The 23,921-nt window shown below is 50.3% G+C and overlaps 1 protein-coding gene across 1 annotated transcript in view; it reads left to right on the forward strand.

Annotated features, from left to right (window-relative positions):
- The window catches only part of LOC119443797 (uncharacterized), a 454,815-nt gene that overhangs the window by 167,124 nt on the left and 263,770 nt on the right, over nt 1–23,921 (forward strand). The gene's annotated exons all lie outside the window — the stretch shown is intronic.

Raw genomic sequence — 23,921 nt, forward strand, 5'->3', positions numbered from 1 at the left:
AGGAGAGAGAGGGGGAGGGGACGCGCATGCGCTGTGGGGGTGCCGCACGTGGGCGCCTCTCCGTACAGGATTCCTAGAGGACAGGAAGGGGGCAGCGTAGGAGAGGAGAGAGAGGGGGAGGGGACGCGAAATGCGCTGTGGGGGTGTGGGACGCGGGAGGGACGGACAGAGCCGCCGGCAAGAAATGCTTCGCACTTAAAAATTAGCAGTGGCTTAGCTCGGCTATGCCAGGATATACGTATGTAGCCTGAGCTAAGTCGGCGACATCGTTCAGAACCGGTAGACTGGTGGCATGGGCAGGTAACGATACCCATTGGTAATGCTAAAGAGCGAGATTAATCTTCTGCTTAACGAGAAAGTTCTTACACGTTGTACAAACCCGCACGACGGTTTCACCCCACTCAGGCGGCACCGCTAAACTCAACGTTTCACGCATGGCACTACTTACCGGCCATAGTCTCACACACGTCGGACACATGGCACTATGTGATATATTCTCACACACGTCGGACACATGTCCAAAACGGATTGTTTTCGAAGTCCATCTCGAAGGTCCGAGTAGCACTGGCGCTTTCGCTATGTTTCACCGTATAGTCAGTCAATCGGCGAGCCTTGACGTCATCGACGGCGTCTTGGTGTTGCTGCTGCTGAGATGGTCGGACACGTCGCTCAGCCCCCTGGCGACGCCGCTTTGCTAGACGTTCCTCCCATTGCTCCGGTGTATCCACAGCACGTTTAGCCTTCTTCTGTTCGTTCTTCCTACGCTCAACCGCTAATTACCAGGCAACTACTTCGGCATCCGATGACTTAAGCGTCTCCACTCTTCTGCGGCGCTGAGCAGCAACTTCCCTCTCCTTCTCCATGGCTATATCACACTGACAAACGCCCAGCGCAAACGTTCAAACGCCCAGCGCAAACGCCGGGCAAACACCCGGCGCGCCAGCTGTGCGCCGTGTGACGTCACTGCTCCTCGTGCATGCGCAGCACGGCTCTCCAGGAGCCACGCGAAACTGCTCAACCTCGGTCAGTGTAGCTCACGCTACAAAAAAAAGTCAGGGGCCTGCGCGGCACACGCAGCACAGTTACAGCGTAAGCGGTTAGAGCGGCCCTTTTGGAGACAGTTAACAAAGCAGCGATGCTCCTGGGCCTCATATTCAGCAGCACGCACTTGAAGGTCATCGCGCAGAAGTTTTCGTGACGCATTTTTAGCAGCACGCACCTGAAGGTATTCGCGGTGATGTCTCTGGGTCGTTTTCACGAGAACGAACTGAAGTGTCCTCCCGGCGTCGACATCGAGCTGCAGATTGTGCTGCTCTCTGCAGAATGGTCTGCTGACAACGACGTTGCGTGGTCGATAAAGCACGCTCAACTCTATAATTCACTATTCAGCAGCGGTTTGTGCCTTGTGAGGAGGCGTCTTAGCATTTACCGAAGAGTCAACACAAGTATCAAGGCTACGCGATGTAAATGTCACATCCTTTAACACGGGCACTGTAGGATGCAACTACTACATGTCGTGACACCCGGTGGAATACAACGTAACTGCAATACAAAGTTTGCACGTATCAGCGCTACACGGAGCGCATTTCATATCATGTGACAAGTGGCCCGGCACGGGGCAACTGCAATGGAAATTCTGTACGTATCGACGCTACGCGGCGCACACATCACATTGTCGGGCTCTTCGTTTGCTAGGACGCCTGTATATTAGCGCTGCAACTAGCAAGCGCTGGCGTTGCACAGTGGTAGGGTAGCTGACTCCTGCGCAGAAGGTCCGTGTTTGATTCCGTTGGGAACTGGGTTTTCCACGCAAGCGTAAATGGCTGGCCACACAGATGGCCGTCGAGGTGTAGTGTGAAGCCGCGAAGGAAGCGGAGGAGGAAGAAGGCGCCTGGAGGAGGGGAAGGGAATCGCGTGCCGAGGAAAGTGCGAATGAGCGCGCTCAGCGCGCTAGAACCCCTTGATAATTAGAACACTCTCTTCCCCGCGACACCTTCCTCAATTCTTCTCGCATGCTGCACACGACACACTTTTGCTCCTTGGCTCCCGCACTTGACCGCAGACAAGAACTGTGAAAACGCTGGCGTGAGCAAGCGCGTCTGGAGCAGCGACCGAACGGTCGTGCGGTTTATCGCGTCAACGTAAACTGAGCGGCGAAAGCACAGCGCATACAAAGGTAAGAGCCGTGTGGAGATCGTTTTCAAGATGCGGGGCGCGCGACTGTCCTCAGCCGCGCAAAGTACAAGTACGTGGTTTCCGGCAGAGTAGAAGCCGCGCCCCCCCCACTCTCCCGCGCTGCCTTTCCGCTTTCCTCATTTCGCGTGAGAGATTGAGTCACCAGTTGTGAATAAATGCGATTGAGTCACCAGAGTCTGAATAAATGCGAGAGACTATCGCATTCACAGCGCATGGAGGATGAGCTTACCCCAGAGCTCATGAGTAAATTTCGATACAGAATTTGGAGAGCGCTTGGAGTCGGAGAACACTCCTAAACTCTGTAGATCAATTCTAGACGTGTGTCAGTTCGAAAGAAAACATATAGACCGCTTACATGAGCGCGCCGTTCAAGGTGCGTTGTCGCCTGCTAACACTTATACTGTCGTGTCTCATAACGAAAGAAGCTCATGTAAGAAGCGACGATAGCAGATTATACAAAAAGCAAAGAAGTTCGCTGGTGCGGGAAGGTCTGTGGCCACCAATTAAGGCATACACCAGAGCAAAGGCCAATGTAGAAAAAAAGCAGCAGTATACCACAATCAATACACTAAGGACGAGGTGTGCTGCGCTAGGCAAGGCGCCAAGAGGAAGAATGTAGTGCGTGTCGCAATTGGCGGAGGTTCACAATGGGTCGCTAAGCGCCCCCCTTCATATAGATGGGATGCACATGCGTGAGAAGCTGGCCGATTTCACTTGCAGAGGTGATTGCACTTGTGTGTTTGTTAGGCTTGTTTTTGCGTACGTTGAGCTGGAGTGATTCTATATTGCTATGGCTTTATCAAGGTGAAAGGCTTTGCCTCACCGTGTTAAGTCGACCTTCAAAGTCTTTGAGCAAAAACCGTGTCGTTGACACGAGATGGTACACGCGAGTTAACGGCAGTTAGAGCGGACCAAAGCGGCACTAGGCATGAGTGGACGACAAAACCAATAAAGAACGATGACAAAGCAAATTTACAGGAATCAAAGCGAATTAGGAAGCAATCAATGTGAATTAAAAGTCATCAAAGAGAATTAAAATAATCAAAGTGCATTAAGATGGATGATTATGTGAATTGAACAAGGATGACAAAGCTAATGAAGAATAAACGCGAATTAAAAGGAATAGCTTCGAATTAAGAGGAATGAAAGCGACTTCAAAGTAATGAAAGCGAATTAAGTTGAGTGACTAAGTAAATTAGAAGGAACGAAAGCCAATGCAGAATTAAAGCGGTATAATGTGATCTATCAGTGCATTAAGAGGGATGACTGAGCGAATTAAGGTGATGAGTCGGCGATTAAAGTGGATGACCCTGCAAAAAATAAGTAGCTGAATCAGCACATTAAGAGGGATGACTCAGTCAATTAAAGGGACACTGAAGCAAAACAATAAATCAACTTAACTGATGAAGTATTCTCCAAAAACTCTGCTGTCGTTACTTGCACTGAAATAGGTCAACTATTACAAGAGAAAATGAAGCTCAAAGTTGATTTTTTTTAATTTCTCGAGGAAACCCCAACGTCAATACTTCAGTGTGACGTCACGACTTCTAAAGTAATTTTTCGTATTTGGGCCACGTTGGCTCAGTAAAAGTTCGCGAAGCTTTCCACATTCACTCTTGGGCTCCTTTAGAACACAATGGAGTCAAACTTTGCCGCTAAGGAATTAACTGAGACCCAGAAGCCGCTGTCAAAATCCATGACGTCAGGGTAAGCTGGTGCCTGAAGTTCAAGGGGCGTCTCCACTCGCCTTATGTGTTTTTCGTTTCTTTTCTGACTTACCAAGCGGCTTCTCGCGGTAAGAGTGGTGTTTTCGGTAATGTCGAAGGGTGATCTACTGATACAGAAGCAAGCATTTTTCTGTTTATTGTACCTTTAAGGTGATAACAGCGTATAAAGTGGATGACGCAGCTAATAAGTGGAAGAATCAGCGCAATAAAATGGATGTCTCAGCGAATTAAGCTGATGACTAAGCGATTAAAGTGGAAGATTAAAAAATGGCCGCCATGCCGTCCTGCGCACGTGAATGTCCAGCGAAGCTGTATGAAACACCACACGTGGTGGAGCATTGTATTCACACAGTGCTTCTGGTGTCTTTAATTTCGGTGGTCGACCCATGGCAGTCTCACAATGAACTGAATGAGTTGCTAGTCACCCTTTTATATATGAAAGTGTGGTGACGTCACTAAGTATGTATAAATATGTATAAGTATGTAAATATGTAATATGTAGATATAGATTGTAAACACGAAGTGAACTTGGCCGCGGGCGCTCGCAAGGCGGGCGCTGGAAGAGCAGACGAGGACGAAACAGTGAATAAAACAGCTGGCCCAGGAACGGGTTCTGTCTGTTTTGTCCTTTACAATATATATATATATATATATATATATATATATATTGTAAGAGACAAAACAGACAGCACAATATATATATATATATATATATATATATTGTAAAGGACAAAACAGACAGCACCCGTTCCTGGGCCAGCTGTTCTATTCACTGCTTCGTCCTCGTCTTCTCTTAACACACACACACACACGCACGCACACACACACACACACACAAACATATATATATATATATATATATATATATATTGTGAGCTATATTCATACACTTCATATTCTCATCTGTACATGCCCATCACCATTCTTGGTCTGGTGGTGGGCCTCACCCTTGAGAGAATAAAGAAGAGGGTGACCGCCTAAACGTTGTCTCGCAAGTGGTGGAGGTGCTGACCGGTTCCTCGGTCCTCTCGCCCCCGGTCTCGCTTCAGCTTCACCTACGCTACATCCCTGGAGCTCCGCTCGGGTCGCCGCCTCTTCCAAGTGCACTCGACCATGTCCCAAGACCAGCAGGCCAATACCGCGACATCAACCTTGCCTGCTCCAGCGGAAACCCCTTCTTGGACAGTCACCACCCCTCAAAAGGATCCACCGGTGTTTGCTGGACTTCGCGGTGATGACGTTGAAGACTGGTTGGAGCAATACGAGTGCGTGAGTGATTTTAATCACTGGGACGAATCTGCAAAACTGCGGCTCGTCGTCTTCTATCTCACCGGCGTCGCAAAAACTTGGTTTTCCAACCATGCGCTCGATCTCGTAAACTGGAGCACATTTAAACTTCACCTACGACAGATTTTCGCGAACTCTGCTGTCCGCTCTGATATCGCCAAGAAGCTTGCTGAGCGTGTTCAGCACACGGGAGAGTCGTACACTTCCTACATAGAGGACGTCCTTGCCCTCTGCCGCCGCGTGAAGAGCTCGATGGCGGAGAGTGATCGTGTACGCCACCTGCTCAAGGGTATTGCGACTGTAGCATTCAGTGCTCTTGTCGTGCTGAGCCCCACTACCATCGGACATCATCAGTACGTGTCAGCGCCTGGATGAGCTTACTATGATCCGTTTATACCCCGACACGTCTGATTTCAGGGCGTCCAACGAAAGCGAGCTACGCGCTCTGATTCGCTCCATAATCCGTGAGGAACTGCACACCCAAGCTTCGTCGACCTCTCCGGAAGTTCATATGACACCTGCTGGTGGCGGCCTACGCCATATCGTGAGGGAAGAGATAGCTGCTGTGACGTGCCCGCTAACCCCGAACGCGCAACCCATCCCTACGCCAACTTATGCTCAGGTTGCTGAATCCCATCACTGCGCGACCACCTCCTCTTGAATCTTAGAATACGTGGAGCCCACCTCGGCCTGTTTGCTACTACTGCGGCATCCGTGGCCACATTTCAAGGTTTTGCCGTCGCCGTCAGCAAGATGAAAGGCGTGGCTATGACGGTTTTCGAAGGGATGAGTTTTTTGAGCCTGTACCACAACGTCGGCGTTCGTACTACAAATATTATCCTCGACGTTCCCCATCTCCGCAGGAATTCAACGCCGCCGGTTCATTGCGCTTCCCGCGTCGTCGCTCTCCATCACCGATGCGGCGCTCCTCTTCCCCTCTTCGACCGGCTACTTCGTCCTCCGATCACCGCCCGGAAAACTAAATAGTGCAGCTTCAGGAGGGAAAGCTGCATCCTTTGGACAACTTGAAACTCCTCCGGAGCGCCCGTCAAATTTACTTGTGGTGTTTGTTGAAGGTATACGGACCGAAGCCTTGGTTGACACGGGTTCATCGCTTTCGGTTATTAGTACTGACTTGTGTTCTCGATTGCCAAAAGTGAAGACACCATATAATGGCCCTCCCCTTCATTGTGCTAATGCAGTTCTTGTTCAGCCCTCCGGTGTTTGCACTGCACGTGTTTTCATTAATGGTATCCTTCACCACATTCACTTTGCCGTGCTATCTCCGTGTACCAACGCCATAATTTTGGGATGGGACTTGTCCTCAGCGTCAGCTTTTCTTTCTTGCCTTCAGCGAAATATTCATATGAAGGACACTGAATCTTTGTCCGCTGTCGATTCGTACATCCTGCGTTTCGTCGCGTGTACCGACTATTTCATTCCCCTGGGCAGTGAGCGTATTCTAACACTGACTTCCGACACGATTGTAAATGGTGACGTCTTCCTTGCACCGAGCGGTCACTGTATATCTGGTGGGCTTATCATTGCTACTAGCCTGGTGCGGTTTCAAGATGGTAGAGCATTGATCGCTGTGCATAGCCCTACTTCTTCGCCAGTAGTGCTCTCGCAGGGCACCGCTGTGACCTGCATTACTGACACCTAAACTCTTTCACTAGTACCCCTTCACACCGACTCACCAGCTTTGTCTACCACAACTGACGATCATGCTGCGTCCACTGCTTTAACGGCCGCGATAAATCCCGATCTGACTGCTGCGCATAAAGAAGACCTTTTGGCCCTGCACTGTAAACAAAAATACCCCCACATGGGAATTTTAACACGGTGATGTGCCCTATATACTCCCATCCTTGAATATTTATTCCGATGTATGGGAGGAATAGAACGGCATTCCCTCGTTTAACTCCGCACACAACCTGTGGGAGGATAAGGGCGGACATGACGTGATTTTATTCCTCCTTCAAAATTTTGTTCTCCCCGGGAACTCCGCACAGGGAGTTTTAAAAAACTCCCCCACCGGAACAGGTTGGTCACGTGTTGCTTCCCATAAGGCTGTGCGCCGCGCCAGCGACCTGCCGCGTTCGGTGGAGTCGGCGGTGCTCATGGCTGACGGTTTGTATACATCTGTGAAGTGTCGTTCCGTGCCAGCGTTTCGCCGATTTTCTGCTGTGCTGTGCTGCCAGTAAGTTAGACCGTGGTGGAAGCAACTCTTTTATGAATCGGTGTACGGATATCCTCGCCCAAGAAATACGGTAGGACGTAAGTACGTACTGTGAATAAAGTTTCTTACTGAGCGATGTGAATTGAATTATCGCGCAGTTCTGTTTTGATCACGTCGTTGCTTCGGATATTGCATTAACATCATGCTCCATCCAACATACTGATTTAGGAGCATACCTGCTGGCTCCGAGCGTGAGGACTCGTTTGCCAGATCAGCGATATGGCTCCGTTTCACAGCCGAGAGAAATTGCTTGGACGCGGAGCAAGTAGTGCGGTCAAAAAAAAATGTATGACTACGCAATTTTCGGTGTTACGTAGGCTGCTACGGGTCATGCTCACATGTAATAAATTGTTGTCCCGCCACAATTCTTTCGCACGAAGCTAATTTTGTCATGAAGCACGCGCACGTACATTTTTCTGGCGTACTGTAACTAACGCACTACTTTTCGGCCGCAGGACGCCGACAGTGTGCGAAGTCGCTTCAGCGCTCACGGAATGGCATTCTAACTTTGACAAATTATGCCATGAACGTTGTTTTTTCAATGTTCTAAGTTAACAGTTCCGTGTGGATTTATGTTTCACGCTATTTTCAGAGAGGTCGGTCTCATATGTGCGAGCCTGTGAGTCGTAATTCTGAAAACACTACAGCTGCTCGCTAGGCCGTTTCGAGGCCCACATTATCGTGGCTATATATACTGTCATGGTTGCTTCTTGTGTGTCGAGTGTCCGTTGGATGTCTTTCACAGCTCTTCATCGGGTGTTTCTCAAATGTTTGTGTTTATCTATTGCTTGGTCTGTCTGGTTTCGTTCACTTGTTTCGCAGAATTTGGCTTATTCTTGTGCGAATATTTCGGCATTTGACCCGAAGCCTTCACATAAAAATTCTCCACGCAAATAGACGTGTCTTTTTTCATACTCCCGGTGCACCTCGAAAAAACTCCGTCCAGCTCGAAGTAAAAAATAAAAATGACAAAAAAAAAACTCCGATGGCACCACACAAAAATTCCGCCCGCACGGAGTAAAAATTATACTCCGATCATTCGGAGCATAATAAACTCCCAACCGGGGGGTCGCTAGAGGACAAGCATTATACTCCCACCCGAGTTATTTCCGTTTACAGTGTACTGCAGAAACACAGCGCCTTATTTGACGTTAACACCAAGCTTCTGGGACGCACTTCCGTTGCTGTGCATCGCATCGAAACCGAAGGCACTTCGATTGTACGCCGTCGCCCGTATCGCGTGTCTTCCGCAGAACGAAAAATTATTGCGGACAACGTTGATGACATGCTTAAAAGAGACATCATTCGGCCGTCGTCCAGTTCTTGGTCGTCTCCTGTTGTGTTTGTCCGCAAGAAAGACGGCTCTGTACGATTTTGCGTCGATTATCGAGCACTTAATAACGAGCACTTAATAAGACCACGCGCAAAGACGTATATCTGATGCCAAGAATCGACGATGCCATTGACTCCCTCCAGGGCGCTGAATATTTCTCATCGACTCGACCTTCGATCCGGGTACTGGCAAATACCCATGCATGACGCGGACAAGGACAAGACAGCCTTTGCAACACCAGATGGACTTTACGAGTTCAACGTGATGCCCTTTGGTTTATGTAATGCTCCTGCAACATTTGAACGCATGATCGACAGTTTTACGCGGCCTTAAGTGGAAGACCAGTCTGTGTTATTTAGATGACATCGTTATTTTTTCTGCAACTTTTCGTCAGCACCTTGAGCGTTTGGACGACGTTTTAACATGCATTTCTAACGCCGGACTCCAACTCAACACAAAGAAATGTCATTTTGCTCGAAAGAACATCAAAGTGTTGGGTCACCTTATCAGTAAAGATGGCGTTCGACCAGATCCTGACAAGGTTGCTGCCGTGATTCACTTTCCTCGCCCTGAAAGTCAAAAGCAGTTGAGAAGTTTTTTCGGCCTGGCTTCCTACTTCCGCCGCTTCATCATTTTGCTGCCATGGCGTCGCCGCTGCACAAGTTGCTGACGTCGGGCACTGCTCTCACTTGGACAGACGACTGCGAACTTTCTTTCCAAGCCCTCAAGCAAGCCTTGACATCCGACCCCGTCCTGTGTCACTTTGATGAGAACGCACCAACTTGTTTGCACACCGACGCTAGTGGCCATGGGATTGGTGCTGTCCTTCTACAGCGTGATACCACTGCACGAGAGCGAGTTGTTGCTTATGCCAGTCCCACATTAACGGCTGCTGAACAGAACTACTGGATCACAGAACAGGAATGCCTCGCAGTAGTTTGGGCCATACAAAAATTTCGACCATATCTTTATGGACGCCACTTCACTGTCATAACCGACCATCACGCCTTATGCTGGTTGTCGTCACTGAAAAATTTGTCTGGACGCCTTGGTCGCTGGGTCGTCCGATTACAAGAGTACGATTTTGAAGTTGTGTACAAGTCTGGGGAAAAACATCAAGATGCCGACGCTCTGTCTCGCTGCCCGCTTCCACTATTATCTTCGAGCACGTCTCTCCATTCCGCGCCACTTGATGAGACTATGTCTCCCCTTACGTTATTACCGCTAGCTGTTACTGACACGACATCTTCTAATCGCGGCACGTTCGCCTCGTGTCAACGTTCTGATCCCTACTGCAGCAGCATCATTGCGAGGCAACGTTTAGGCGGTCACTCTCTTTATTCTCTCAAGGGTGAGCCCGACCACCAGACCAAGAATGGTGATGATGAGTATGCACAGATGAGAATATGAAGTGTATGAATAATGCTCACAATATATATATGTGTGTGTGTCACAATGTAGTGACAAAACCTCCTTAGTGATGACCGTGAAAGCCAACTTCGCGACCGCATTCAGTACTGCAACTTAAGAAAAAAACTACTATATTGCAAGTTATCGTTTTTCTTGTTGTTGTTATTGGTGTGCTGACACTAAATGACACGCAGCAAAGGTGATGTTCCTTCAAGTACCTCAAACGCTAATTATTTATTTTCTAGACAGAAAGACAATTACTTTGAAATAACTGCCCCCCAATTAGAGAAAATCAGGGTTATGCAGATGTAGCACGCAGAAGGCACTGAACCGCTCGGCTCCAACGGCGTGACTGTATGTGTATATATGCATGTATCTGTATAAATCTGTATAGGTGTATGTATGTATATATATATATATATATATATATATACATATTGTAGTGACGAAGAGGGAAGATGCAGTGGGGCATCCTTACCAGCGCTGTCTAGTGGGTGAAGCTCTTCAGCGCATCGCTCGGACTACGCCACTCACGCTCGCGGTTCCCTGAACTGATTAAACGGTCGGCCCTAACACTTGCGGGCAATAAACGCCTTTACAAGTGGTGGAGAGTGCTTCGCTCGAACGCCTCCTGGAGCTTCGATCCCGTACCTTCCCCTCAACCATGTCTCATGGCGCATCTTAGCCGACGACCCAGCAAATGCCTCCTGCACTCTCCGTCGTGAGCTCTGGTCTACCTCGCCACAAGGATCCTCCTGTTATCAGCGGCACAGACAACGACATGGAGGACTGGCTGTCCACGTACGGGCGAGTAAACTTCATCAATAAATGGGACGATGCCGCGAAACTAAGCAACGTGCTCTTTTACCTCGTCGGCGTGGCAAGCATCTGGTACAACAGCCACGAGAGGGAAATTCCGACATGGTCCGCGTTCAGGACCTCATTAGTAGCTGTGTTTGGTCGTCCTGCTGCGCGCAAGGTGCGAGAATCCCGCTTGCGAGAACGTGCCAAAGAACCGGGAGAGTCCTGCACTAGCTACATCGAAGATATCCTGGACTTGTGTGAGCGCGTGGACGCGACGATGTCGGAATCGGACAGAATCAGAAACTTTATGAAAGGAATAGACGGCGCCGATTTCAACATGCTGCTCGCTAAGAATCCAGAATCCGTCACAGAGAGCGTTACGTTATTCCAAAGTTACGAGGAGCTACGCAGGCAGCGCTCGTTGACTCGTCGGCCTTCATCACGCGACGAACACATCGCTGGTCTGGCTACCACATTCGACCAGACCACACTGCTTGGGGAAATGAAAGCATTCATTCGGCAGGAACTAGCCCGCCAACTCTCCTTGGTACCCTTTTCTCAGCCGCCGAATGTGCCACAGCCCGTTTCGACTATCGTGCCTCCGCTCCACCGCGCCATCGAGCAAGAAATCGCCGAGGTCTTGCCAGACCAACGCCACAATGTTCCTGCGCCTGTGCCACTGAGCTACACCGAGGTCGTGGCACCACCCCAACCGGCCCCGGCACCAGCTCCGCTCAGCTACGCTGAAGTCGTCGCGAGGCCCCACCCACACTCTGCTCATGTGCCCCTCACATTTGCCGACGTCGTGGCTAGGCCACCAGTGCAGCCCGATATACAGTGCTATCACCAGTCGCTCCATACAGGGCGTCCTCCGACGTGGACGGGACCAGCCACAGCGAACCGGTGGCGTACGTAAGACGACTGGCCTATATGCTTTGCCTGCGGCTACGCCGGTCACGTGCCCAATTCTGTAATCGTGTGCAGCCGCCCAGCGACGCATCACCAATGACAAACCGTTCGCCCCGTCCATATTACGACCCACCTTCCGGTGTCACCGACATACCGCCCGCCGCCGAATGCCCGCCGTTCCCCATCTCCACGCCAGAGCTCGTTATCGCCGATGCGGCCTCGTGCCGCCCCTCGTGATGAGGAAAACTAACAGTCGCAGTCCAAGAGGCAAGGGCTGCGACAACGTCGAAGTGCACAAGTCCTCATTGCAGCCCTTCCAATGAGATAGACGTGTTTTTCGACGGTGCCCGCGCGTCTGCACTCGTGGACACATGAGCAGCCATATGGGTTATGGACGCTACACTTTGCCGCTTACTTCGGAAAGTCATGACGCGCCTGTCCGGACTATCCCTTCGCACAGCCAGAACTCAGCATATTCGACCCTTGGCGTCTTGCACTGCTCGTGTAGGAATTCGGGACGTTGTATACGCCATAGAATTCTTCATGATTTCCTTCTGCGCTCACGATGTCATCACCGGCTGAGTTTTTCTCTCGCGCCACAATGCCGTTATCGATTGCGCACGGGCCGAAATAGGAGTATCACGGCTGCTAGATTTCACGCGCAATGACGCTCCGTCGCTTTCCGGGAAACTGATCGTCGAAGCCAACCCTCAGGTTGCCCCCAACGCCTCAATGATCGTGTCCATGCACTGCAGTGGCCTCTCGGACGCCATTGCATTACTTTCGCCGTCTGGCCGTTTCCTCGCAAGGAGGGGCCTGTTCCTACCTTTTGCGACCGTGAACATCACCAAGGGCACTAGCACAACTATCGTTTGCAACCTGTGACCATGTCCTGTCATGCTGCTCCGAAGTGAATGTATTGGTACCGTGGAAGCTATCAATGACATGCAAGTTATCGACGTGCCCGACTACCCGAAATGCGCAACCTACCGTACGCTCAGTGCTGTTTCTACATCTGACGCATTGCCCAGAGATGTATTTGGTTCCTCTATCGCTGGAACCCTTACAGTGGCGCAGCGTTCCCAGCTGCTGTCCCTCTTGAAAGAATTCGTTCGTCTTTCGACGTGGGGCAAGCTTCCCTGGGTCGGACTTTCAACTGTAATGCACCACATCGACACTGGATCTCACCCACCATTGCAACAACGCCCGTATCGCGTTTCTGCCAGCGAGCGTCATGTGATTAACGAGCAATTCGACGACATGCTTCGGCGCGAAGTAATTCGACCCTCGAAAAGTCCATGGGCTTATCCTGTCGTCGTTGTTACAAAGGACGGCTTGGTAAGGTTTTGCGTCGATTATCGCTGGCTTAACAAGATCACTCGCAAGGACGTCTATCCCCTGCCGCGCATGGACGACACAATTGACTGCCTGCAAGGAGCTGAGTTCTTTTCATCTCTGGATTTGCGCTCCGGGTATTGGCAAGTGCCTATGGAAGAAGTCGATCGGCCGAAAACAGCCTTTATCGCGCCCGATGGCTTGTACTAGTTTAACGGCATGCCTTTTGGACTCTGTAATGCACCCGTGACATTCGAGCGCAGGATGGACACCAGGGGTGGATCCTGATTTTTTTCTTAGGGGGGGGGGGGGGGTCAGCTTTTGTCAATGATGATGTTGATGATAGTGCCCTTTCTTATGTACCTAAATTCACCGTTTCTGGTCACGATAAACCGGCGTCTTATACGGCTCGAGCAACACCTGTAGCCCACCGTGGTGGCTGTCAGCTCAGGCTGAGCACGAGATCGCGGGATCGAATGCCGGCCGCGGCGGCCGCATTTCGATCGAGGCGAATGCAGAAACGCCCATGTGCTTGCGTTTTAGTGCACGTTAAAGAACCCCAGGTGGTCAAAATTGATCCGGAGCCTTCTACTAGGGCGTGCCTCATAATCAGAACTGGTTTTGGAACGTGAAACCCCAGAAAGAGGAAGAAAACCTGCAGCGAAGCCAGGTATCGGTTTCTCCGACTTTATAGGAAAAGGACGTTACCCAATACAGCCATGTGCTTGGCGTCTGTGCCTGATAATACAGGGTGTTCAAAACTAAGCTTTATGCTTTTCTTAAAATTAGGCACTGGGAGGCACGCGAAGCCCACCTGTGCAATAAGTTATGTGGCCAGGGGGGCACAAAGAGAGATAATTATTGCTGTGAGCAACCAAATTACCTAAAATTGAACAATTATTCTTTGTAGACTTCAGTAAGTGGGTATGTTTGTATTGAAAACTTAGAGGCAGTCGTGTTTCTACACAGTATCAGTCGGAAGAATTATTCTAGCGTGTTCGTGCTCCGAGATATCAAACTCCAAATTTGAATTGTTATACTGCGCAGCGTTATCGAGTCGACGCGATAGCGGTTGATGCTTTGTGTTGCTGTAGAAGGGAGGCATCTTGAACACTTTTAGGGCATTGACATCTTGATGGGTGAAGTGTTGTCATGAGATTTGTGCATGACAACACCAAACTTAAAGTGGCAGTATGAAATATTCGTTAGCATAGCTAAAAAGGTTTGTGCTGTTGATGGTGCAGTTGTTGCTCTTGATTTCAATAAAACTTACAATACTTGGAAATCAGCAGTCACTTTATTTTCGTAGCCCAGGCAAGGACCATGCCCGGCCGTCTAGTCACCATTACGCATGCGGACTGCCATCCAGCTTCTCCGCTCGCGCCATTATCTCGGCATGGCAGCTGTCGCCATCTTTACAGGCTGCGCGGTCGCGTGTTACGACAGCGGTTACGGGTTCTTCGATTTTTTTTATTTCGCCAGCCGTGACGGGAAGGGGGACAGTAAATATATTTGCCAATGCCTCCGCCCCGTTGTCAGATTAAACGTTGCACGCAACAGCCGCGTAACATCAGGGAGGATCGAGCTTTGCGCCGATCCTCACTCTCTTGCATGCGTAATCATGCGAACGACAATTAAAATTTGGAGTTGGATATCTCGGAGCACAGACATGCTAGAATTCTTCCAAGTGAAGCTGTGTAGAAACACGATTGCCTGTAACTTCTGAATACAAACATACAAACTTACTGCAGTCAATAAAAAGTTAATAATTCAATTTTAGTTAATTCGGCTGCTGACAGCGGTAATTATCATCTCAGTTTGTCCCCCTGGCCACATAACTTATTTGCGTAGGTAGTCTTCACGTGCCTCCCAGTGCCTAATTTTAAGAAAACCGTAAAGCTTAATTTTGAACACCCCGTATATCTAGCCTGTATTGTTACTTAAAATATTTGGGATGATCTGTTGCAGGTTCGTCATAAATGCGTAGGCACGGGTCCGTCTTTGGAGTTTTGTTGGGACACCTTGATTTCCTTAAGGGGATTCTTTGTGTTCGGCTGAGACAGCTTCGTTTGCTCTGGAGCTCCAACGCGGCAGCCACTACGCTGTTTGTTTACGATATGCGAATCGCCGCGTATGAAGACTCACGAGGCCACCTACAAGAAGAACGATGTCGCGTAGTTGCCAAGAGCTCGAGCCAGCGTCTTCATGTTTTGTTTGCCACGCGACGCCATGCTTTTACACAAGGCGCGCATCTGCTCCCGTTTCTCTGACCACGCGACGCCATCCTAGGCCCGCACGCTGTCGTTGGCCGCTGACGTCACGCTCCCCCACTTCGCAGCCGCTGCCCGAAGCTTCGCCCCGCTCCGTGAGAACTCCCACTCAGATAAACGGATCCGGCGGCTTTGAGCCTCCTATGCTTAATGTACAATAAAACTGCGAAGTTACAATGGAAAACTTGTAGCGTAAGAACGGTACATGTGCTCGTACTGGATATTGTCGGCGTGTAACTGTGATCACAGCGAGTGCTGCAGTTTTTGAAAAAGTTACCTACGCGTAGTTCCTAGTTTAGCTGTTAGTCTTTATTATTTATATATGAACACTTCAGCGAGAGATCTTTCATTAAGCAGGTTGGTTGCGGAACCGATGACAGCCAAAGAGGCAATCGATGACACCCCAAGGGGGAACTAAGTTGATCAGGCGCAAAGGCGCTCGCGCCGACATCGGCGGGCTAGGCGATAGGGACGTCACCTCGTTCATTCGACCCCACCGACTGGACGAGTAAGGCACGGCCGGCACCAGGAGGTCCAAGGTGTTCATGAGAAAAAACTACGGCAACTTCGCGACATCATACCCCTACGGAATACAACTAAGCTTGTGAGCGAGCTAGCTTTACTTCTACATGGCAGATATCACTGGCACTCGCGAGAAATACTTTTGAAGAATGCTGGTGGCCATACTTTTGTGCGACAAGGCCATCGGATCTCAGTCAGCGAGGTGGCGATGCAGAAATCAGAACGGGGGGGGGGGGGGGGGGGGGGGCAGGACATCCGGACATGCCCCCTGGTTCCGCGCCTGATGGACACAGTTCTGCGAGGCTTAAAGTGGTACACATGTTTGTGCTATCTTGACGACATTGTTGCTTTCGCGCCCGACTCCACCACGCAACTCTAACGCCTCTGGCGCGTTTTGACGTGCTTATCGAACGCCGGCCTATTAAACATAAAGAAGTGCCGATTTGCTGCACGGCAACTCACGATACTTGGCTATGTTGTATCCAAGGACGGAATTCTCCCCGACCTCGACAAACTTCGCGCCGTTGCCGAGTTCCCCAAGCCTACGTCCCCCAAAGAATTGCGCAGTTGCATCGGTCCATGCTCTCACTTCAGACGCTTCGTTCGGAATTTCGGCGCCATCGTATTGCCCCTGACGAAGCTCCTAGGGAGCAACCGGCTCGTCACCTCGTGGTCATCAGGGTGCGACGCGGCGTTCACGAGTATTCGTCGTTTGCTGACTCCCCCCCCCCCCCCCCCCAATTTTGCGCCACTATGACCCGACGGCCTCTACAGAGGTACACACAGATGCCAGTGGTGTTGGCCTTGGCGCTGTCCTCGCGCAACGCAAGCAAGGGTTCCCTGAGTATGTCGTTGCTTATGTATGTATGTATGCTTTATTTTCACAAAAAAGTAAATGCAGCCTTGCGGGGGTAAAGTGGGGAAAGAAGCCAGCCGAACGCTTACGAAAGCCGAAAATAATCACACTAACAGAAAAAGAATGTCTCGCGATCATCTGGGCTCTTACTAAGTTCCGGCCATATTTGTTTGACCGCCCATTTGATGTCATCGCGGACCACCACGCACTATGTTGGCTGGCGTCATTGAAAGATCCGTCCGGCCGTCTTGCATGTTGGGCACTTCGCCTGCAAGACTACAACATCCGCGTACTCTACCGTAGCTCGGACGCCGATGCCCTCTCGCGCTCTACCTTGGCTAACAATAGATCTCGGTTCACTGTGCCTTCCATCGACCTTCGCACCATCGCTTCCGAGCAGCGCAAGTACCCCTGGATTGCGTCGATTATGGACTGGCTCTCTGATCCATCGCTCAGGTCAACAACTCGCGCGTTGCGCCGTCAAGCTCGCCATTTCGCCATTCGCTACGACCTGCTTCACCGGCGCAATTACAGCTCCGACGGCCGCCAGTGATTGTTAGTAGTGCCTCGCAGCCTGCGTTCCGAAATTTGCGCAGCTTTCCACGCCGATCACTAGTGTGCCCACTCTGGCGTTTTGAAGGCTCACCAGCGCCTTCAACAGCGGTACTACTGGCGAGGGATGTACATCTACTTTCAAAAGTTCGTACGCTCTTGCCCAGATTGCCAGCGCCGGAAATCTTCACCTCGCCTCTCGCCAGCTGGGCTGCAACCTTTACCTTGCCCCACTCGGCTGTTTGGGCGCGTCGGTATAGATTTGTACGGGCCCCTTCTCATGACATCGGCTGGAAACCGCTGGGCCATTGTGGCAGTTGACCACCTTACGCGATACGCTGAAACAGCGGCTCTTCCGGCAACTACAGCGCGCGACGTTGCCTCCTTCCTGCTTCGTCGATTCATCCTACGTCATGGGCCACCCCAGGAGCTGCTCAGTGATCACGGACATGTTTTCCTCTCCGAAGTAGTCGAAACTGTTCTCAAAGAGTGCCACGTTGTTCATGGCACAACGCCGTACCTTCTTCAAACCAATAGCCTCACGGAACAATTCAACCGTACGCTCGGCGACATGCTCTCAATGTACGTCTCCTCCAACCACACGAACTGGGACGCCATTCTGCCCTTCGTCACCTACGCGTACAATACCGCTACGCTGAGCACTACCGGTTTTTCGCCATATTTCTTATTGTACGGCCGGCACCCATCGCACACCATCGACACGATGCTACCATACCGGCCCGACGCATCTGAATGTGCGGACATTTCTGATACCGTGAGACATGCCGAAGAGTGCCGCAACCTCGCCCGGGCCTTTACTCGAATGACCAAGAGCGCCAGGAGAGCACTCGGGGTGACACCACCTCTGCGCCCACCTTTCTTCCTGGAGCGCTTGTGTGGCTCTCAGTTCCTTCCGCTGCACGTGGTCTGTCTTCCAAGTTAATGCCCAAGTATGAAGGTCCCTACCGCATCGTCGAGCGTGCATCACCCGTCATCTATGTGATTGAGCCCGTTGAACCATCTTCGGACAGGCGCCGTCGCGGACACGACATTGTCAACATCGAGAGCCTCAAGCCGTATTATAATCCACTAATAGTGACGAACTGTTAGAACTGTTAGATCGCCGGACGGCTCCCTTTTTTGTCCCCGGGGTGAATGTAGTGAAGAAGAGGGACGATGCAGTGGGGCATCCTTACCAGCGCTGTCTAGTGGGCCAGTCTCTCCAGCGCATCGCTCGGACTACGACGTTCGCGCTCGCGGTTCCCTGAACTGATCCAACGGTCGGTCCTAACGCTTGCGGGCAATAAACGCCTTTACAATATATATAATGTGTGAACGAGAAGAAAGGGAACCGAGTGTGTGTAATGTGCGTATATACGAGGGATGTTCCGAATGTAAGTTTCGTCATTCTTTTTTAAAGAGGACATGGTAAACCAGGTTAAACAAACAATCGCCATAGGAATCCATGCCCGTTGCTCGTCCAACGATGGAAGGAGCGTCAGCGGAGGAGGAATGACGCATGCGCAGAGTGCCGAAGAAGAGAAAGTAGCAGCATACCGGCGTGCCCGAGGTTATTCGAGTACAAATCAGTGACGTGTCACTGAGTGACTGATTCACAAAGTCAGACGTGTGCTCACAATGCGGTCGTCAATGGAAGAGTGTGCTGTTTTCCGGTATGAATGGAAACGTGGGGCTAGCGCATGTGTCCGTCATCCATGAACACCTACAGATCGTGGATGTCGAAGAGGTCATGTCTCGTCAAATGGTTGGTCACTGGTGTGGCATGCTCAATGAAGGATGGAAGAGTGTGGAGCATAGGCGGAAAGGTGTCATTTTACATCTTTCCTATATATATATATATATATATATATATATATATATATATATATATATATATATGTAGCCGTGGCTAGAAATTGGAAACTGCAACATGGGCCATATCGGTTAATATGTTATAACCTAATAGGTGCATTTGTGTGAATTCGTCGTTTATGCATTTCAATTTTTTGTTCAAGTGACGTCCGCCTCTCGAGTAGACCAGCTCATGAACTAGACACGCTATCTGCCACAGGCCACCTTTAGAATTTGTTGAACGTGTTTGCTGAAACACTCCGTATTTATGGCTTCTGCATGCAAGAGGCGATGTTTCCATCCCTAATGCGTAAAGGATGTAAATAATTAGAAGGGCTTTCTTTTCTTTCTTCTCGTCGCCAGTCGTTTGCATTGCCTACTGGAAAGAGAATCAATATTGAGACACATATCACTCGCGTGCTTTTCACACGCCGTGGATAGAGGACTCTGCCGAAGGGGTGACAAAGTCTGCAGATTTTTTTCAGGGTCAAAAAAGCACGCACAGTAATTTGAAGTGAGGTGAACATACATCAACATAATCATTCTCTAGACATAGGCTATACATTTAGTTGGCTACCTCCTTCTCTTTAAAAAATATAATCTTAGCTGCCGGAGATATGCCGCGTAGCGCTCGAGGTGTTGTAAACTTTTTTCCTGAGTATATATTTAAATATATTGTGTCTGTGCATGGTGTTCTCAGCAAAATGTAAAAAAAAATGTTGAAGTGAGGAAACACGGATTAGGTAGCTGCCGCTGGTGCTTCTAATGCGCTTGTCGTCCTATTTGTCAGGATTTGCCGAAATAAAGCGAAAGTATAAATTAAAAGCCGTGTACGTCCGCGCCAAAATGATGACGTAAGCTTTTAGCCACAACTATGAAAAGGTAGGGGCAGCGCAAAGGAATCCTCAAATTATGTGGGTAATGGAGCTCCGGTAAGGACACTTTAGGGGCGGAGAGGGGGATAGGCTACGGATCACCGGGGGGCGGGGGGGGGGGGCTCTGCCCCCCCGGGAAAACTCCGGAGGGGGGGACGAGCCCCGGAGCGCCCCCCCCCCCCCCACGCCCGTAGTCGGCGCCTATGGTGTGGACGATGAAGGTCGAAGTGGGCGTCCCTCCACATCCACGAATGAAAACATTACTAGAGTACAGGACAAGCCGCACTCTCCGGACGCCACTTCCAAAACAATGCTGAGGTGGAGCAGCAGGCTGTGTGACAAGGCACCGAGTTTTACCAGAGTGGTTCCTTCAAACTAATTGCACGCTATGATAAATGTTTCAACGTAGGTGGCGATTGTGTGGAAAACTACTGCAAGGTGTATTGTTGGTGATAGCATAGTGTATTTCTTTTTGACAATATAGTTTCCGTGTGAAAATAAATGACGAAACTTACTTTCGGAACGTCCCTCGTATATATATTCTTGGCAGAGCGACGAAGGCGACGATGAAGACGCTGGCACATGGGTCGGATCGGACATCTCTTGCCCTAGCCTTCTCTGTATATATTTTGTAAATATATTCTTCGCCTCCAACTCGCTTCCGTCACACACACACACACACACACACACATATATATATATATATATATATATATATATATATATATATATATATTGTGAGAGAAGGTTTAGGCAGTCACTCTCCTTTATTCTCTCGAGCGAGAGCCCCACCACCAGACCCGAACGGTGATGATGGGTATGTACAGATGAGAATATGAAGCGTATGAATAATGCTCACACTAATTTCCCCGCGCGCGCTAGCGGCCAGCCGGGTCCCGACTTAGCCAGGAAGGAAATGCCGAACGAATTGTTTCAGACGCGAAACGTCAACTATCTCCGAACCACGATAACGATGGCTGGAAGAAACCTCCACGGGAATAGCGCGATAGTTCACGGGTGATGTTTGTTCATGAATGATGTAGGGTCCTGTCACAGACCCCGTGAACGAGGTGCAGACGCCGGACCAAATTCCAAAGCTTTCTTATCAGCTTCCGAAAATAATCCCACGAAAGCAAGGACAATTAAGAATGGTCCCTCTGGTGGTGCGCCAGCGAACGCCGGTTGCTGTCCAAAGAGCGAATCAGAGCCCAGAGTTGGCAAAACACAACAAAATATATTCTTCACACAAGGCAGTTACACACACACTTGCACACTTAGGCTAGACAAAACACAATACAATTCAGATGGGTATTCAAAAACAGAGGAAATAATTAACGACAAGGACTAAGAGTTCAACACAACAAAATAAATAGGAACACAAAGTGTCCAATAGTATTCACCGTGTTGGTCTTCAGTCGAACGATCTCAGCGTAGCTGGGGGCAAATCTCGAAGAAGGAACTTCTTCCGGAAATTCAGAATCTTGATTAACACGTCGACTAGCTTGCCGGGGAATCCCCTTCTTAAGCAGGTGGTCAATCTTCACGTTACATCACTTTACCGGAGCGGTCTCCACTCAACTGAACTGATTCTTTCTCGCACGGCGGTTATATAGCTTCCACATGCGTTCTCGAACTTTCCTATCGGAGTCGTGCTCTCGTAGCATGGCCAAAGCCTGGGAACCTTCTAATCTTTTCTCGCACCTTCGACCGCCGCCGTCGGAGTGTCGTCGAGGGGGGGGGGGGTGATGACTCATCCTGTGGGCGCACGCTCACGCTCTAGTAATCTCTCTCGACTCGCTGGGTGAGAAGATGTCTCGGCGCGCGCGTGTGCTCTCTCTCTGGTTACCGTCAACTCGATGTCTAGACTCCGTGGGTCACGTCGGCTGTTTGAGGCATATATGCGCTCTCCCCCTTTGGTTGAAGTTGCCGTGGGGCCGGCGTGTTCTTCTGCTGGCTTGCGTGATACGCGGCGCGCGCTTTTGTTACAGGTCCAAGGGAGCCGGAGTCAAATTTCTCACATAAACAGGTTGTACAAACAGGCGTCCAAAGGAGCATTTCCTCTCTAGTACGAAAGGAGACCCGTTGCGACGAGAGATGTCGTGACGTTTCTTGCGGTCTAGCTGAGTGAATTCTGTGTTGAAGCGAGCACGTTGACGACATTCGTCAAGTCTCGAGACGAACTGTTCAGACATACTGGCCGAGGTGCTAGTGGGGGCATTGAAAAAAAAAAGCGGCGTCGGTGGTGATTGTAGGCGAACGCCGCATCGGTGACGGAGATCGACGGCGCGGGAAACGCAATGAACCGGCCGCGTTGAATTCTTGCGGAGATGGAGAACGTCGTGGATAATAATCGTAGTACGAACGCCGACGTTATGGTACAGGGCCAGAAAACTCATCCCTTTCAAGCCCGTCATAGCCATGCCTTTAAACTTGCTGACGACGTCGGCAAAACCTTGAAATGTGGCCACGGATACCGAAATAGTAGCAAACTCGTCGAGGTGGGCTCCATACGTTGGAAGACGGAAGAGGTGGTGGTCTAGGAGTGATAGGATTCAGGGGCCCGTGAGGTGCCGGTGTCTGCTGTGGTGGCTGCTGGGAGGGTGACACTATAGAGGCAACCTGAGCGTAAGGTGGCGTAGGGATGGGCTGCGGTTTCGGGACTTGCTGGCAGGTCACGGCAGCTATTTCTTGCCTCACGATATGGCGGAGGCCGCCACCAGCAGGCGTCATATGAACCTCAGGAGGGGTTGATGAAGCTTGGGCGCTACATCATCCTCACGGATGATGTAGCGAATCAGAGCACTTAGCTCGCTGTCTGTAGGTGGACGCCTTGAAATCATCTGTGTCAGGGTGTAAGCGAATCATATGAAGCTCATCGAGGTGCTGACGCGTATTGATGTCTGCGACGGTAGTGGGGTTCAGCACTACAAGAGCAATGAATGCCGGAGCCCCAATATCCTTGAGCAGGTGGCGTACATGGTCACTCTCTGCAATCGAGGTGTTCACGTGGCGGCAGAGGGTGAGGACATCCTTTATGTGCGAAGTGTATGACTCGCCCGAGTGCTGAACACGCTCAGCAAGCTTCTTCTTGGCGATATCTGAGAGGACAGAAGAGTTCGCGACAATCTGGCGTAGGTGGTGTTTAAACGTGCTTTAGTTGAGGAAATCGAGCTCATGGTTGTAAAACCAGAGTTCTTGTGACGCCGGCTAGGTAGAACACGACGGGCCCAAGTTTTGCAGATTCGTTCCACTGGTTAAAGTCACTCACGCGCTCGTATTATTCCAACTAGTCTTCATCGTTGCCACCGCAAACACAGGTGGATCAGTCCAGCAAACACAGGTGGGTGGATCCTTCTGAGGGGTGGTGACCGTCCAAGAAGGGGTTCCTGCCGGAGCAGGCAAGGTGGATGTCGCGGTAGTGGCCTGCTGGTCTTGGGACATGGTCGAGTTCAGTTGGTAGAGGCTGGCAGCCAGAGCGGAGCTCCAGGGATGTAGCGTAGGTGAAACTGGAGAGAGACCGATATAGAGAGGACAAAGGAACCGGACGAGCACACGCCACCACCTGAGACAAGGCTTAGTCAGTCACTCTTCTTTATTCTCTCGAGCGAGAGGCCCACCACTAGACCCGAAAAACGGTGATGAGTATGTGCAGATGAGAATATGAAGCTGCGGAAGACGACGACAACGCTCAAGCCAATGCTGATGATGATAGTTTTGTGTTTACGCCACGAAATTTTCCGACCAACTAGAAGTGC

This window comes from Dermacentor silvarum, chromosome 3 (assembly GCF_013339745.2).
Source record: "Dermacentor silvarum isolate Dsil-2018 chromosome 3, BIME_Dsil_1.4, whole genome shotgun sequence".
Lineage (NCBI taxonomy): Eukaryota > Metazoa > Arthropoda > Arachnida > Ixodida > Ixodidae > Dermacentor > Dermacentor silvarum.